General features: G+C 37.4%; 1 long non-coding RNA gene across 2 annotated transcripts in view; it reads right to left on the bottom strand.

Moving 5' to 3' along the window:
* The window catches only part of LOC123621787, a 28,818-nt gene extending 10,700 nt beyond the window's left edge, over nt 1–18,118 (bottom strand). Inside the window, exons 1-2 of one of the 2 annotated variants that reach the window (XR_006729254.1) lie at nt 18,083–18,100; nt 6,161–6,356 (exon numbers count right to left, since the gene is read on the bottom strand). This is a non-coding gene — a long non-coding RNA (uncharacterized LOC123621787). Of the gene's footprint in view, nt 1–6,160; nt 6,357–18,082 lie in introns of both variants that reach the window. The other variant, XR_006729255.1, reaches the window with a different exon arrangement.
* Nucleotides 18,119–18,324: the final 206 nt, after the last annotated feature.

The following is an 18,324-nucleotide window of genomic DNA, read 5'->3' as shown; positions in this document are numbered from 1 at the left end:
GAGTTCAGTTTGGGGCAGACCAAGTTCAGATGCCTTTTAGAAATCCAAGGGAAGATGCCAAGCAGCTATGTGGAGATACAGCTGGGGAGTTCAGGAGAGCACATGATGAAGATCTGTGAGACACCCAAGAATAGTAACCAAAACCATAAATGCAGATTTGACTTCCCTAGGATAGAATATGGCAGAAAGAGACCTAGGCCCCAAGAACTAAGAGCAAATCCAGGAGAGCTATCCTATAGAAATCCAGTGAAGATAGGGTTTCAAAAAGTGCAGAGTATCACTGAAAAGTCAAAAAGCAAAAGGAACTGAAAAGTCCACTAGATTTAGCAAACTGTTGGTCACTGGTGACTTTAGCAAGAGTAATATTATTTTGTTGAAATAATATTGTTCCAAATCAGATCAGGGTGGGTTAAGGAGTGAGTGACAGGTGCCCAAACTGAAACAGAAATAGAGCTCTTCCCAGAAGACAGACTGAACAAAGGGAGGAGGCAGATGGGAAAGGACCTGGAAAGAGATGAGAAGGCACAGGAAGGTCTATGGTTATGCAAATTTTATCCTCATTTTAATTCAAATACGTACATATGATTTTTCAAAAATCAAACAATCCCAAACCCTGTACCTCTATTGCTGCTACCCTACGGCAATCCCTGCCCTCTATTTTAGTTTTGTTTTTTGGTACTTACCTCTGTATTTATAAGCCCTACCCTTACCTACTGACGTCCTACCTCAAGTCAATTAATCTCTTCCACATACACCCACCCCCAACAAAAATGCACATACACTATCCTTCCTCTTATCTTCTCAATAAAGTCATACCCGACTTTCTAATTAAACCAGCATTCACTGTTTTTATTTATCATTCATTCATTCATTTATTTATTTATTTATTGACAGAGTCTCGCTTTGTTGCCCGGGCTAGAGTGAGTGCCCTGGTGTCAGCCTAGCTCACAGCAACCTCAAACTCCTGGGCTTAAGCGATCCTACTGCCTCAGCCTCCCGAGCAGCTGGGACTACAGGCATGCGCCACCATGCCCAGCTAATTTTTATATATATATTTTTAGTTGGCCAGATCATTTATTTCTATTTTTAGTAGAGATGGGGGTCTCGCTCTTGCTCAGGCCGGTCTCGAACTCCTGACCTTGAGTGATCCACCTGCCTCGGCCTCCCAGAGGGCTGGGATTACAGGCGTGAGCCACCGCACCCGGCCCAGCATTCACTGTTTTAATTACCAGGACTACGTGCTGACACTCACAACTGCTCTGAACTCTTATCGCATCTCCAGTGCCCCAAGACCCAGTCAAGACATTTTCCCAGACACAGAGCAGGGCAACTGTGGGCTCATCTCCTCTATTTACTTCCTCTCGGGACTGCAGTCTTATACTGCCTATTGCCCAGTGCCGGAAAACAATAGCCTCGTGTATTTTACCCAGTTTCATCATGGATGGTGGGAATGTAAGTCCATTAGCAGTTGCTCTGCCATGGCCAGAAGTAGAAGTCTAGACTGTTTCCTAGTACCCCTGTTTCTAGAAGGGCATCACCCACTTTCAAGACAGTCTAAATGAGAACTGTTCTCATTTGCCCTTTTCAGAAAACACACCTCAAGGCTTTTGCAGTATAGAAAAAGGTAGCGAGCTGGCTGCAGGTGCTAGGGAAGGACTCTGCGCATGTAACTACCACAGACTGGGAGAAATCACCCCATTCTCAGGCCCTTCACTTCCCCACCCCCAGAGGGACCTGGTGCCTCTAATTCTTGAGATTTCCATGGTTTTGAGGCTCAAACTGGCATGTTCCTTGACCTTCCCTCTCAGGCACTTACCTTTCCTGCTAAATCAAAAGACACTTCCACCACTTTCTTTCCAGTTTCCAAAATGTCATCTTTTCTACACTCTAGTCTATCTCATTCTTTTTGTCTCTATATATGGATTCACACACACACACACCCCAACACTCATTTCAATAGGGTTTCAGGAAAGAATGCACATTCAGTTAATCATGTTTCAACAAAGGATTCATTTCAAATACTAAAGGCTTCAAAATGCTTGAGATCCTATAAAAAGATTCAGTTGAGAGGATGAGGTTGACTATATAAGAGAGAAAAGACATACATAAACTTTTTTTAAAGCCAGAAGATCAAATTCAAGCCAGAGAAAACATAGTTTTTAATAAGAACAAAAAAAGTATATCACATGCAAATTAATAACTTTGGCCATATTTGAAAAAATTTATTAATATTTATAAATCTAAAGAATCCTAAGGAAAATAATTATCTTCTCCTAAATAGAAATTCAGGAATATGCCATAAAATTATTGAAATCAATATAAAAGAATAGTGAAAAGAAAGTATTCAATTTTCTCCTGCTTAATCATAAAGAGTGGGGAACTATAAAGGGCTTCTCTGTTAGCCTCAAGTATTTGATGCATAAAAATGTCCTATGTACCTATACAACCTGCACTGTACCTGCCAGAGCACAGCACAGTTCCCATAAGAGTTAGTTTGTTTTGACACTTTCTTTACATTCTGTGGGACAGAGACCCTACACCATTCAGCATGGGATCCAAGCTTAACATGGAAAAGTCTGAATTTAATAATTCCAAAACACTGTACAACACTGTATCCTGGGGAAGCAAATAAATCTATATAAACAGAAATTTTGGGTGCAGATTGCATAATTCAAATTTTTGCTTGCTTTTTTTTTGAAACAGAGTCTCACTATGTGGCCTGGGCCAGTGTACAGTGGTGTCATCACAGCCCACTGCAACCTCAGACTACTGGCCTCCAGCGATTCTCCTGCCCCAGCCTCCTGAGTCGCTGGGACTACAGGCGTGTACCACTACACCTGGCTAATTTTTCTATTTTTTGTAGAGACAGGATCTCGCTCTTTCTCAGGATGGTCTTGAACTCCTGGCCTCAAACAATTCTCCCACCTCAGCCTCCCAGAGTGCAAAGATTACAGGTGTGAGCCAAATTTTTGCATTCTGAACATGTCAAAAACACTATCACATACAAAAATGACCTAAAGCAGTTTGCTGTCTACACATTTCTCCATAAAAATGGAAGTCTACAAAAAATCATAAATTATGGAAGAGATTTGAGTTGTAATAGCTTATCAACAATTTACTACATTAAAAAGATGGGTATATCACGTTAATCTAAAAATTTTAGAACTACATTATGAAACCTAGGCTGTTAGTTTCTCTACTTGCTATAAATTATTTTGGTTTTATCCAAAGTGGGTTATGTGTCCAAACCTAACAAATATTAAGTTACAAACTTCCTCCATTAAAAACTCTAATATTTTACACTTCTAATAGAAAGCAGCCTATAAGTATATAAAGCTAAAATTTCAAAATGTAAAAAATTCTTTATTCACAGGAAGGAAAAACTCTTTCATAAGGAAGAATGTCATTTACAAGCAAAAGGGAGTAATAATTATTAGTGACTATTCATTTCTGCAGGGACAGAAAGAACTAGAAGGAAGTTAAAAGGTGGTTTTTTTTTTACATCTTGTCATGTAAAATTATGATTAAATATAACATAAATATCTCCCTATTCAGCAAAGATAAACAAGTATTCTCATAAAAATATAGCTAAGAGCTGAAAATATTTGCTGTTACACAACACTACTAATTTTGCATCATTTTGCACTCCACGTTGTTGGGCCAGTGAAGTTTTTTACCAGTGATCTAAATCAATACTGCAATTGGAAGTTTATGGAATTATAAGCATAATACATTGTATTTTTGCGATAACTTTCTGGTTTGTATTGATTAATGATGGTGATTTCTAAAGACTTTTCCTAAAATGTTTTTGAATACTTAAAAAATAACTATTACTATCAAAGAAAATTACTCTCAGTTGTCTATAGCAATTCATATCAAAAGCACACCTAATTTTGTTTAATGGACATTAAAGAAAATAGGAAAAGGGCCCAGTTCTATTAAAGTGCGTATTCCCGTTAGTGGGAAGTGTAAAATTTTGCTTATTTCAAAAATTAACCTAGAATCATTCATCCAATGTTTTTGAGCACCTACTATTTGCTAAGCACTGCTCTAGGTACTCAGGATATAGTGGTGAATGATTCAGAAAGGTTCCTATACTTATATGGCTTAGTGTTAATATTTGAGGCTATTGGGGGAACAGACAATAAATGTGAAAACAAAAAGATGATTTCAGATAGTGACAAGTCCTGTGAAAAAAAGAAAAGAAAAGGAAAAAAACAGCAGGCAATGGGGAGTGCCACTTTAGATTGGGTGGTCAAGATTGCTGTGGTGGTCATCAGTGTTGTTCACTAAATACTTCTAGTTGTCCTAAGCAACAGCAGTATTGCACTTGTAAAGGAAAATCAAAACCTCAGGACCCTCCAACTCCTTATGCCAAAAGGGAAGGTCAAGCCCAGATGCTGAGTCATGCAACACCCTCTTGCAAATGAACAGCTGTTACTAACACTACTAGCCAGATTGCCACAGAAAGGTAAAAGGCTTCAGGCATCTACATGGACAGTTCCCACAGATCATCCATAAGGACACTGTTTGCTGGCTGCCCATCAATGAGGACATGCAAATTGTAACTTCCAGGTCTGCAGGCTAACTCTAGCTCCTAAAACTAAAGTCCACTTTGATTCCACACTAATAATGTGGATTACAAGTTTATCTTCCCAAGTGCAGAACAGAGACAAGACCATTTTTTCTTCCAGCTACCCAGGGACATCTGCATAACCGATTCTTCCTTTACTCCCTTTTCTCTTCAAACATTTACCTAATCTTGTGTAAAATGAAGATTTCCTGGCACTAACACAAGAATGTCACCATTTGCATCATGGCCCACCCTCTCCCCTTTTTTCTTTCTATATGCCCTCACTCTTTAAATACTGAGTTTCCAAATCCCTCTTCAGATAGCACAGGTGCTTCTGTGGTTTGTCCTTGAACTTTGGCTTCGTAACCCTCCACTGATTGAGATCTTTGCCTGGCCACCTATTTGGGTTGTCACACTTCCCCACAACCCTAAAAAAGTGATTTATGACACTTGGCATTTGAAGATTCATGAATCTTACTCTGATTTGCTATGCTTTTTCTATATACCACAGGCAGTGGCAATGCCCCAATGGTGGCTGCTGTCAGCCTCCTACCAGAATGAGGACCATTCGAGGCAGAGCTCCCACTAACCCATGATGGATGGGTAGAATGAGCATGACCCATTTTTTGGACGACTGAGGTTTGAGGTTGCTTGTTTTGGAGCACAACCTAACCAATCCTGCCTATCATAGAAAGTTAGGGAGATCATAAATGAAGTAAAACTTAAATGATGAAAAAGAGCTAGACACACCAAGGGGAAAACACATGCAAAGACATAACTGAGAAAGGACAGTGGCGGGAGTGTGGCGAATAAGGAGAATCAGTATGAAGGAGGTGGAGAACTGTACTCAGATCAGGCCACGCAGGATTGAAGGCAGACTGTGGGCAGCTTGGGCTTAATACCATTTCGATAGGTGAGCAAGGTGGGGATTTTAAGCTGGAGTGGGTGGGATGGGCATCGGGGGGCTTTTAAGGGAAAAGCTACCTAATGAATCATGAACAGGTAAAGTCCCTTTCTACCACCAAATTCCAGTTGCCTGATCTCAGGCGCAGACAAGAGACCAAACAGTACCTTTCTGGAGAAATTAAATGATCCCAGAGAAAGAATTTTCAGACACTGACATTTGAAGGAACCTAAAGAAAAAGCCATCTGACCACCTGACATCCCAACAGTAAAACCCACACAAAGAATGTCCAACTAGCTTCCCAATGTCTCACTCATAAATACAAACAGACAGCCAGGAATCACCAGACATTTGAGACCAGCTTCTCCACAAAAGAGAGAAAGAGGCCACATGGAGCAAACAGAATACATATAATTGATATCATGGAAAAGTAAGAAATGGAATTGCACGTATAAACCATAAATAGGATACTCTAAATAGAAATATTCAAAAAACTTTAAATATGATAAACAAATTCAGTAAAAGGGTTAGAAAATAAAATTGAGGCAATCTTGCACAAAGTAGAAACAAAAGACAAGAAATACACAAATAGGAGATAAGAGAAAAAAACTTTGCGATACAATATCTGAATAACAAGAGTTACAGAATGAAAACGGGAAAAATTATTCAAGAAAAGTACCTACCAATGAAAAATAGGCATCTGCAAATGGACAAAGACCATGAAATGCCCAGCATATGAATGGAAGGAAGCGCAAAGCACATCCACCTGGAAAGTCAAACACTGGTGGTACGAAGAGGAGGTGAAAGGCTCCGCAGGGTGGGTGACAGGAGAGGTCATAAAACAAACTGGTATCAGATTTCTCAGTAGCAACCTGGAAGCTAGAAAATCATGGAGAATGCCTTTTAAATTAAAAAAAAAAAAACAGAAGTGGAAGATGAAGATGTGACTCAATTGCCACAATCACAGGATAAAACTTTAACACATGAGAAGTTGCTTCTTATGAATGAGCAAAGAAAGTGGTTTCTTGAAATAGAATCTACTCCTGGTGAAGATACAGTGAACATCATTTAAATGACAACAAAGGATTTAATAAATTTAATTGATAAAGCAGTAGCAGGGATTGAGAAGACAGACTCCAGTTTTTTTTTTTTTTTGGAGACAGGGTCTTGCACTCTTTCCTGAGCTAGAGTGTAGCAACATCATCATAGCTCACTGCAACCTCAAACTCCTGGGCTCAAGCCATCCTCCTGCCTTAGCCTGTTAAGTAGCTTAGACTACAGGCACATGCCACCCCACCCAGATAATTTTTCTATTTTTTATAGAGACAGGGTCTTGCTAAGTGGCTGAGGCTGGTCTTAAACTCCTGACCTCAAGAGATCCTCCTGCTTCACCCTTTCCTATGACTCAAAATCCAGAAACAAAGCAAGCGAAAGGCTGAAAAATGGGACTACCACCACATACACACAAAAACACAAAAAAACCCCACAAAACCTAAAAACAAACAAGCAAAATTAAAACCTTTTACATGTCCAAAATACACCATAAACAAGGTAAAAATATGCATGACAAATGGGATAGGTAAAAGTAAAAGAAATTTTTGCAAATTAAATTATGAATTAAGGGTTAGTATCCTTGGTATGTTAAAAAAAAAAAAAAAAGAAACCTCTAAAATTTCAGAAAAAGCCCCAAAAACCCAATGAAAAAAATGAGCAAAAGATACAGACAAACAGAAAACACAACACAAAAGGTCAAGTTATGGAAAGACAATTTCTCTTAGAGAAGACCAATTTCTAAACTACATCTAATATAGCATTTCTATTTAATACCTATCAGACTAGCAAAACTATAAACAGGGATTCTCATATAGCAGTGGTGGGAACAGAAAATGTCCCAATGTTTATGGAGGGGAATGTGGCAATAACCACCAAAATTACATATGCATTTTCTCTTTGACCCAGCAATCCCACTGGCAAAATCACAAAATGATATACATACACATGCATGTCTTATGGCAGTATTTGTAATAGTAAATCCACAAGGAACTGGTGGAATACAGTGCAAGGCATCTACACAGTGGAATGCAAACAAACTAGAAAAAAGAGATCATATCATGTCAAAAGGCAACCAAAGAAAAAATTTAATGGATAAAATGGGCTACGTCAATATTAAAAACTTTTGTGCTTCAAAGGACACCATCAAGAAAGTGACAGCCACAGAATGGTCAAAAAGACCTGCAAATCCTACATCTGATAAAAGACTTCTACTCAAAACACATAAAAGGTTTTTACAATTCAATATAAAGACAACCCAACTAAAACATGGACAAACGATGTGAACAGACATTTATTCAAAGAAGATCAACAAACAGCCAATAAGCACAAGGATGCTCAACATCATTAGTCATTAGAGAAATGCAAATGAAAATCACAATGAGATGCCATTCCCAACCACCAGGGTAGCTATAGTCAGGAAATCCGGACAATAACAAGTGCTGACAAAGATGAGGAGAAACTGGTATTCTCATACATTGCTGGTAGGAATGTAAAATGGTACAGCTGCTTTCAAAAGCAGTTCAGCAGTTCCTCAAAAAGAAAACAGAGTTGACACGTGACCACAGCAATTCCACTTCTATATATATGCCCAAAAGAACTGAAAATATATTTCCACACAGAAACAGGTACATGTATATTCACAGCATTATTATTCATAATAGCCAAAAAGTGGGAAAAACTCAAATGTCCATCAACTGATGAATGGATAAACAAAATGTGTTACATCAGATGGAATATTATTGACACAATGAAACATTATTTGGCCATAAAAAGGAATGAAATAGTGATACATGCTACAACATGGATGAACCTTGAAAACGTTCTAAGTAAAAGAAACCAGACACAAAAGGTCATATATTATATGATTTCACACATATAAAATGTCCAGAATAGACAAATCCAGAGACAAATAGTAGAACAGTGAGTGCCAGGGGCTGGGATGAGAAGAGAATGGGAGACGACTGATATTGCATCTGGGGTTTCTTTTGGCGGCAGTGAAAATGTTCTAAAATCAGATACTAGTAACAGCTGCAAAACCTTGTAAATATACTAGAAACCACTGAACTGTATATTTAAAGAAAAAAGTCACTGGAGCCAATTCACATGTCACTTTGTTCAAGTGGGGAGTCAGCAGAGGATTATTTTTGTAGCTTCTATTTAAAATTATCAATTTACAAAGAATTTTCAATGATTCCTGATTTTTCCATGTGTCTCCCCTTCCTTTGCGACTTTCCCCCACCCTCTAGGAAAGTTTTCATCATTGTTACTGTTACTATTAACTTTTAAAAGTATCTGTTATGGACATTTTTCAAGCATACAAAAGTAGAGAGAATTATATAAGCCTTTTGTGCTACAATAGTTCATTAACATGTGCCATGTATTTTAAATCTAAATTATTTTCCTGAAATTGCCAAGACCCAGGCCATAGCCTGAGGCATGGCTAATCACTCAAACCTGCCAGGATGGTGCTGGGCCAGTCATGTAACACTTTCAGGCTAACTTTGGGTGAATTCTGGCAAACTATTTCCTTCACTCACAATGACATTTCTCAAATTTCCCCTTCACTATCTTTGAAGATAGGATGGGCAAGGTAACTAGTGACCATTACATCACCTAAGGAGCAGGGTTCCATAAAAAAGGAAGTGAAAGAGTGAAAACAATGCACGTCGTTAGACTGTTTCAGCTTTTGTCCTTTCTCACAATAAAGTGCCATTCTCCTAAGTGATATAATGTCTAGTTAAAGGGTAAGGCTTGATAAAGTATAAAATCCATCCCCATATACACTAAAACATACCCAGAATGTAGAGTACAAATATTTAAAATGCAAGGTAACCGAATATATTTAGTTATACTTTACTAGTGTGTTGCTCTTCCAAATGTAAACTATATTTTTAAAATAATAACCAGTTTACTGCCTTGAAGCAGTTCTCAGGCCACAGTGCAGGGACAGAGAATCCAAAAGGAGTCTGAGGACTGAGTTGCAGAGACAGAGACCAGAGACTGAAGTGGCCAATTTTCAGTTTAGCCTTTTTTCAGAGAATTCAGATTTTTCAAAGCCAATTATTTTCTATGATTAATACTTCAGAGTCTTTTGCTTTCCTATTATTTACAATATTTAGGATAATTCTATGAAATGGTACCTACTTAAGAATACTGACTCACAATAGTATAGCCACCTAACATTTTCTACTCTGTTCAAGATCAAATTTTATAAAAATATTCTCTTTAAAATGTAATTCTAACAGCAGCAATTAAGAATATAATTCTTGACTGTATCTGATAATCTGAGACTGAGAAAATGATGTGTATTTAGAAAATTTGACTGAACACACTTTAAAAACACAGAACTTTGTGTGTTATCCCCGAGGCAAACTGAGAAGACAGAACACTAACACCACTGGGAATCCAGCCACCTGGGGAAGGGCCATGTCATGCAGTGGGAGAAGCAAATAAAGAACACGGACCAGACTCTGCTGAACACCCTGTCAACAGTGCCAGCCCAGGGAGGCTTCCCTGTCACTTCCCAGATGTCCCTCCTCCTTTAAAACCCATCTGCCATGCACCTTGACTTTGTGAAACTGGTGGAGAATTATGAACCTATATTAAAGAGGAATTAAAGAAACCTGTGGAAATTATCACAACTGTCTAGGTCCTAGGATCACTATGAAGCCTCAAAATGCTTGTATGAGAAATACAGTTAGTGAGGAGTGAACACAGATATTGTCCAGTAGTGGCTGAAGCCACAGTAAGTCTTGCAGCTCAAGGACTTCTTCCCAGGGCAAAGGAAGTAAGTAATCTTCTAGAGCTCAGCTGAAAGACTTTGAGTCTCCTCCTCTGGATGGCCATACCCACTGAACCACCTGTAGGTGGAAATGCCACCCCCAACCTGAAGGGACAGGAAGAATCATCTGAAACCCAGACAAATGCCAGGGAAAAGAGGGGGCTAGCCAGAGAGCAGGGCAGAGCCTGCAAAACTTTCTGAGGTTGTCTCATCATGGACTGCAGATGTGACCCCAAGACGGCTGGTCTGACTGCCCTAGGGAAAGGCTTTCAAGCTTTTCTGATTTTCGTACAGGATTATGAGGAATCCAGAGCACTGAGGCAGAAGGGGCAGGAACACCACACTGCTGCTTTTCAGTCCAATTACTGGAATGCCCAGACATTCAAACTGGATGTCAGCCTATCTCCTGAATATTACCTACCTCAAGATATGGTACGTATTTACCTGTGATTATAGCTATATCTGAGCCCATCAAGGAACATCAGTCAATGATACTTTTGCTATCCATCTTACCTAGCAACACAGTAGCATTTCCGAGGAACCTGAAAAGACTTAAGGCTTTCTTCCAGGATGCACTTATTTTTCAGGTTGTGTTTTTTCCCCCCAGGTTGTTTTGATTATCGTCTTTTTTTCCCTAGGAAACTTAATTGATCTGATTCTTGAAAGAGAATTTCTGAGATTTAGAGCTAAAGGTCCCAGGGTACACCATTTTCTATAATCTATTCCAAAAAGAAATATTTAAAAAGAAAGCATGAATACCACTTAGAAAAATAAAAAATTTGAAATGTAAACGTTTAAAAAAGTGTAACTTTTAAAACTTAGAGCTTAGATCCATCCCCAGAGATTCTGGTTTAATGTTTTTATAAAACAAAATTTAAAAAGCAATTTAGATGCTTACTCATGATTGAGAACCAGCATGCTAAATATTGTTTCTTCCTAATGTGACTTGTGTAGCACTGTCACCTAAAATCCCAAAGAATTCATTTAAAACAATATGGTACAAATACTACTGTAACTAAGGCTTACAATAGTACATTTTTAATCAGCATTTGTCTAAAAATGCAGATGAACCGAGAGAAAGTCCAACTTTATGTTAGAGTGCTGGTCGTTTGGCTTTTAAGTCACTTGAAAGTAACTGGGACTGGCCGGGCGTGGTGGCTCACACCTGTAATCCTAGGCCTCTGGGAGGCCAAGGAGGGTGGATTGTTCAAGGTCAGGAGTTCGAGACCAGCCTGAGTGAGACCTCGTCTCTACTAAAAATAGAAATAAAAATTATCTGGACAACTAAAAATATATATAGAAAAAAAATTAGCCTGGCATGGTGGCACATGCCTGTAGTCCCAGCTACTCAGGAGGCTGAGGCAGTAGGATCGCTTAAGCCCAGGAGTTTGAGGTTGCTGTGAGCTAGGCTGACGCCAGGGCACTCACTCTAGCCTGGGCAACAAAGTGAGACTCTGTCTCAAAAAAAAAAAAAAAAAACAACAAACAAAAAAAACAAAGTAACTAGGACTAAAACTAATTTTATTTGAATAGTCCTTAAAAAAAATAAAATTTAACTTTCAAATGATTGAAATGGCAGTTTCTTGCCTGAAACAAACCAACATGAATATTAATCACAAGTAAGAGGCTTCTTAAGATTGTGTAGAACATATATGTGAAGAGTGGTAAATAAGTAGGTATTTCAAAAGAAACATTTCAGGTATGTTGATATTAAGTGATATTAAACTTGGTATTTCCAAACATATAAGAGAAATGATAAATTATAAGTACAGTAGAAAAAAATTACTTTAGACTTTATATTGTCTATAATTTAAAAAGACAACATCTCTAATGGTAAATACACCTCCTCCCAAAACCTATTAAATTTGCCATCAATGGAAACCCCAAATAAATTATTCTTATTTTTTGACTGGAAAGTTAAAACAGGCATATTTTATATTAATTGGGGAAGTGCCCCATGTCAAAATTCATTTGAAAATTAAGGACTTGCTCTCTCAAACAGCATTTTTCAGATGCACTTTTGAGATACAAAAAACAAACAATAAGCAAGTAAATCAAGAATCTACAAAAAGAGAAAAGTAAAAAATTCATAATAGCTTTCAAGTTCAGAGAGCTTCTCTATACTTAGCCTTTGTTAAAAAATTTCTTTTTAAAAATCTTTCCATAGCTATCAAATATGAGAAAATCATTTAATAACCCACTGGAACATTGCTATTGATGGCTGTCAGGATGCTCTGGATCTGTGGATGCTATAACTCACTTGGTCTGTTACTCTCTTCACCACATGCTTCTCATGAAAGGGTATTTTATTTTAGATGACAGTGCACACCTAATGGAATTCTGAAGCCTTAGCATTTACCGCAGCTTTCAAGAAATTAGCTATTTCAATCTAAATTGAACTTATCCAGTAGAAGGCATGTTAAAAGATTCCTCAAGACAATGACTTCCCCTTTGAAGACAAGAATGCTTTAATGTTGGAGTTAATTCCAAGTGTTTTCAAACATTTTTCTCCATTACATAAGTATTAAAATAAAGATCATAGGTCTCCCCACTTCCACTGCTCCTGCCTCAAGTTATCTTTATAACATGAGCTACCATAGTGACAGCAAGAAAATGAGCCAATTACCCACACTTGTTCTTAGATTGCCAGCTATCATCACCAGTGAAACTGGAATTAACCAGAATTTTATGTGAGGAATGTTTTGATTATCAGGAGTTTCCTAATATCCCTGCCTTTCCACCTTCTGCTTCTGTAGGTAGAATGAGCATAGTTTTTACATTTTGTTAATATTACATACTTTTGCAGACTTATAAAGATACATTGGGAAGATGAAGGCATATCAGTACAAAGACCCAAGAGGTTGATGGGTTTTAGGGAGACAGAGTAGCATAACATACTACAGGTTTGGTAGTCATCATACACATGGATTGAAACCAATTTGATTATCTCTGTGTGAACTTGGGTGCCAGCAATTTAACTGTGTCTCTTCCCTTATTGTAAAATCATTGTAACAACATTCCCTTCATGATGCTGTTGTGAAGACTAAATGGAAAATATACATTGCCTAGTATGGAAGATGCTCAATGATGGACATCTTTAAAAAAAGACCGTAGTGCCACAGGCACTGTTTGTGATAAAACTTAGCTTGCTAGAAACTGCTTGCAAAGTGGACTTGCAAAGTGATCTAATGTGCATGGTCAAATTAAAATGTATATAAGTCAGATTCTCTTGCTATAAACCATCGTATCTAACTGAATTTTTTTAAATAGTATTTTTAATTCCACTTATGAGAATGTGACAAACTCTCAACAGAAATCCATTGAAAAATATTTGTATATCTTGCTTTTATGTCCATATGATAAATGCTTAAACTAAGAAAGAAGATCCTACATTCTTTGAATTATATTTTAAATTTATTTAACATACAAGCTGACCAAACTGGAAAAAAAAGCACTAAAACTTTTAAATGGGTCTATGTTTCACTTAAATGCTCAGATAATATCTGGAGAACATATGTTTGATATTTAATACAGGTCTACTTTTTAACAGAGTACTGTAAAAAATTAACATAAGAAAGTTGCTTTTAGGCTTGAAGTGGTGGCTCATGCCTGTAATCCTAGCACTCTGGGAGGCTGAGATAGATGGACTGCTAGAGGTCAGGAGTTCGAGACCACCCTGAGCAAGAGCGAGACCCCGGATCTACTAAAAATAGAAAGAAATGATCTGGATAACTAAAAATATATAGAAAAAATTAGCTGGGCATGGTGGCACATGCCTGCAGCCCCACCTCCTTGGGAGGCTAAAGCAGTAGGTTTGCTTGAGCCCAGGAGTTTGAGGTTGCTGTGAGCCAGGCTGATGCCAGAACACTGTAGCCAGGGCAACAGAGTGACACTCTGTCTCAAAAAAAAAAAAAAAAAAAAAGAAAGAAAGAAAGTTGCTTTTAAAAACCCGCAAGTGGGCCGGGCACGGTGGCTCACGCCTGTAATCCTAGCCCTCTTGGAGGCCGAGGCGGGTGGATCGCTCAAGGTCAGGAGTTCGAGACCAGCCTGAGCAAGAGTGAGACCCCCGTCTCTACTAAAAATTGAAAGAAATTATCTGGCCAACTAAAAATATATATATAAAAATTTAGCCGGGCATGGTGGCGCATGCCTGTAGTCCCAGCTACTCGGGAGGCTGAGGCAGTAGGATCGCTTAAGCCCAGGAGTTTGAGGTTGCTGTGAGCTAGGCTGACGCCCGGGCACTCACTCTAGCCCGGGCAACAGAGTGAGACTCTGTCTCAAAAAAAAAAAAAAAAAAAAAACAAAAAAACCCGCAGGTGGTTAATACGGTAAAATCTCAAAGTTACAAATTAGAATAAATTTTAAGTCATCAGTGGTAACACCTCACAAATAATCTTAACTCAAATACAATGTATCTTACTTCAGATTCTGTTCCACAGTACCCTGCACTTACTCTCTTTTGTTACACTTTATTGTGCTTCCTTCAGTAATTGTGTTACTCTGAACTATAAACTCTGCAATGGCAAGAACTCTCTTATCTTGTTCACCTCAGCACCTAGCAAGTGTATGGCACATAGCAGAGTTCCAATAAATAACAATGTATTAATAAATGAAGTTAAGACATTAAAATTGCATATATTCTACTTGTACAAAAATGCAATTTTTAATGTGATTTTATGAAAGATTTAATTATGAAGCAACTTGAACTATAAAAGCATTTATTTAAAATAAAACTAGCTTACCTACTATACTTATTATTCAGTTTATTTGTTTTTTTTTTTTTTTTTGAGACAGAGTCTCACTCTGTTGCCCGGGCTAGAGTGAGTGCCGTGGCATCAGCCTAGCTCACAGCAACCTCAGACTCCTGGGCTTAAGCGATCCTACTGCCTCAGCCTCCCGAGTAGCTGGGACTACAGGCATAAGCCACCATGCCCGGCTAATTTTTTTTTTGTATATATATTTTTAGTTGGCCAGATAATTTCTTTCTATTTTTAGTAGAGACGGGGTCTCACTCTTGCTCAGGCTGGTCTCGAACTCCTGACCTCGAGCGATCCACCCGCCTCGGCCTCCCAGAGCTAGGATTACAGGCGTGAGCCACCGCGCCCGGCCTTATTATTCAGTTTAAAAAATAAAACTTTGTGTACAAGTTTTCAGCAACACATTTTCCAACTAATGTATAAGATAATGTGATCTGGAAATATATCACTCTCATCTCTGAAGAACACATAGATAAGAGTCTATATGACTCCTTTAAAACTCTGATGCAACAGTATTCTATTACCCTCATCATTTCTCTTTTTAATTTTACATAAAGACAAACTTTTAGCCATTTATGGAGCAAACACTCTGGACAATTGCTGATGTTACCAACTTTAAGTGCAATCTGCCACATACCCAGTGCAAACGTAACTTTCCAATGACTTAATAGTGTGAATAAATTACTTCAGTGTTTGCACATAAGGGTATTTCTACTGCTATCTGATCAAACACATTTAAAAGATCTTACCCTGCACCTTAATTGTGAAAATACATTCCAAGATGCTAAATTTCCCCTAAAAGAAACCTGTGTTAAAAATCAGAATACTACTCTGAAATAGAAAATATACAAAAAACAAAGATTAACTAAATATCTAAATAATTTGTTGAATTGAGTTAAATATCTAATTTGCTAAATTTCCCTGCTAAAATATGTAATGGATTATACAAGTACTAAAAAAATTCCAAATAATTTTTATTTTATAGACTATTTCTTTCCATTTGTAACTAATTTTGATATTAAAGCTTATATAGCATTTTCACAATACAAACTAAATAACTTTTTATGAATTTCCTACAGAAAAAACATAACAGCAGGTACCTACACACACATAAGCTCTTTCTTTAAAGCAATAATTCATTTCTGTATGTTTTAAAAATTAAAGTTAAGCCGTGATTACTCAAAAAGACTATTTTATTGAGTATTTAGATTTAGAGTCTTATGTCCCTCCCATTATCTTCATTTCTATCATTTACCTCTTATTCCAGGGATTCTCAAACTTTCATGTGACATGGATCACATTCTCTCTCAAAACATCTGATTCACCCACTTCTCTTCTGCTTGTGTGTTTTTCTGTTTGTCCTGCAATGGGAGGGGATGAGGGGTGTGCTACAAGGTGAACCTTCCATAACTTAAAGGAGGACTGCTATGCTTTTAAGATGATAATACATAAGGGTTTTAAGTGAGATAATGTATGTAAATAATTGCACAGTGGCTGACATACAGTAGATGGACAATACATGATATTAATATATATCATTATAACTCATCTGTGTTATAAAATTGTAGACACCAAAACATTTCAAAAACCAAGACTACTGGGGGGCAAAACACTGATAACCTGCAGTGCAACCTCTGCACAAAGTCTCTGCACCAAAGCAGATTCATACTTGTTTTGAAATGTGACAGTGGTACTGCAAGTAACTAACTCAAAGTTATTACATGACAGATACAGGTAGACACTGAACTCAAATCAGTTACTTTTTACTTCTTGTGAAAATTCCTAGTAAAAATGTTGGTAAGGGATTAAGGACGATCAAATGAAGAGGTGACAAAGATTTTCTTTATTCAAAAAGTCTGTTTCAAACAAATATAAAACATACAACCTGAAACAATTACAGACAGGGTGACAGATGTGGGGGGAAATATTAATTTAAAACTAATGGTTAAAATAAGAACTCTCACAATGCGTATTTCAGATATTTGTATTATTCGTCAAAGATTGAGTCATGATAAAAAACATTAAAATTGCTTCAGGTAAACAAGCCCTCAGGAGTGTAAGGAATGCTTATTTTCCAACATTCTGAGATAACTACTGTGCAAAAGCAGAGATTCAGATGTATGTCATGAGAGTTAAATACAAATTAATAAGACAAGGCATATCGTATGTGAATATATCATACCATAATTTCAGATCTCATCCCTTTCCACACTAGTTTAATTACTATTTTCCTGAATTAGATTTGACTCATAAACCACGTTGAGTACCTTCTATGTATGTGACAGTCCATTTTCTTCTTCCTTCTATTCTTAATATGACTTATAAAAAAATAATAAGAGCACACTAGGAAAAGCAAAGCAGAAACAAAGCAAACTAAACATAGAAACTGTCTAACTTCTATCATAGGAAACAACAGTCAAAATCAATGATGAATGAGGTTTTAGGTTATTTATGAATTTCATTTAAATCCATGCTTTGGGCACATGAGGTTTCAAAACCTAAGGTACATGGTACTTGAGCTCCAAATACTAAAACTACCATTTCTAATAGGCAACTTTTATACTGGCAGCTTTTAAAAAATAGTGACGGGCATGCATTACACATATTCCTTCTCCTAGTAGAATGAAGAAAAAACAAATAAATTTAGAAAGAATTCTTAAGGTTAGACTGTCACTGGGAACACAAGACAGCCTATATCAGAACACAGTACGGAAATACCTTTATTGAGACTACAGGTTGAGGATCTGTGTTTCCTAAATCAACTTGAAATTAATGTATTGTAAGAAGGAGCTCAACTTGTGTTTACCTATCTTTGCTGTGCTCATTATGAGCCAGGCACTGTTTCAGGTGCTTTAAAAATGGTACCTCATCTAATCTTCACAATAACCCTATGAGTTTGCTGCAATTACTATCCCCCTTGTTTTTCATATAAGGAAACTGAGACAAGGCATGGCAAGTTAAAGTGATTTGCCCAAGGTCACTGTGCTAGTAAAGGACAGAGGAGAGATTCAAACCTGAGCTGTTGTGTCTCAAAGTCTGTGCTCTTCATCATGTTGCCATGCTACCTCTAATGACAAAGGAAAAAAAAAAAAAAAAGCCAAACGAACAAAAAAACCCCTATCACCCTGTAAAAAAAATTAAATAGTAAATCCAAGTTAAGGTTTGCAAACAGTGAAAAGTTTTTAACTATCAAGGATAAGACTATTTTCTCCATTTTTTTTTTTTTTTAAGACACAGCCTCTTTGCTTAAATGTAA

Source organism: Lemur catta, chromosome 16, assembly GCF_020740605.2.
Source record: "Lemur catta isolate mLemCat1 chromosome 16, mLemCat1.pri, whole genome shotgun sequence".
NCBI lineage: Eukaryota > Metazoa > Chordata > Mammalia > Primates > Lemuridae > Lemur > Lemur catta.
This window is presented reverse-complemented; position numbering and strand designations above follow the sequence as displayed.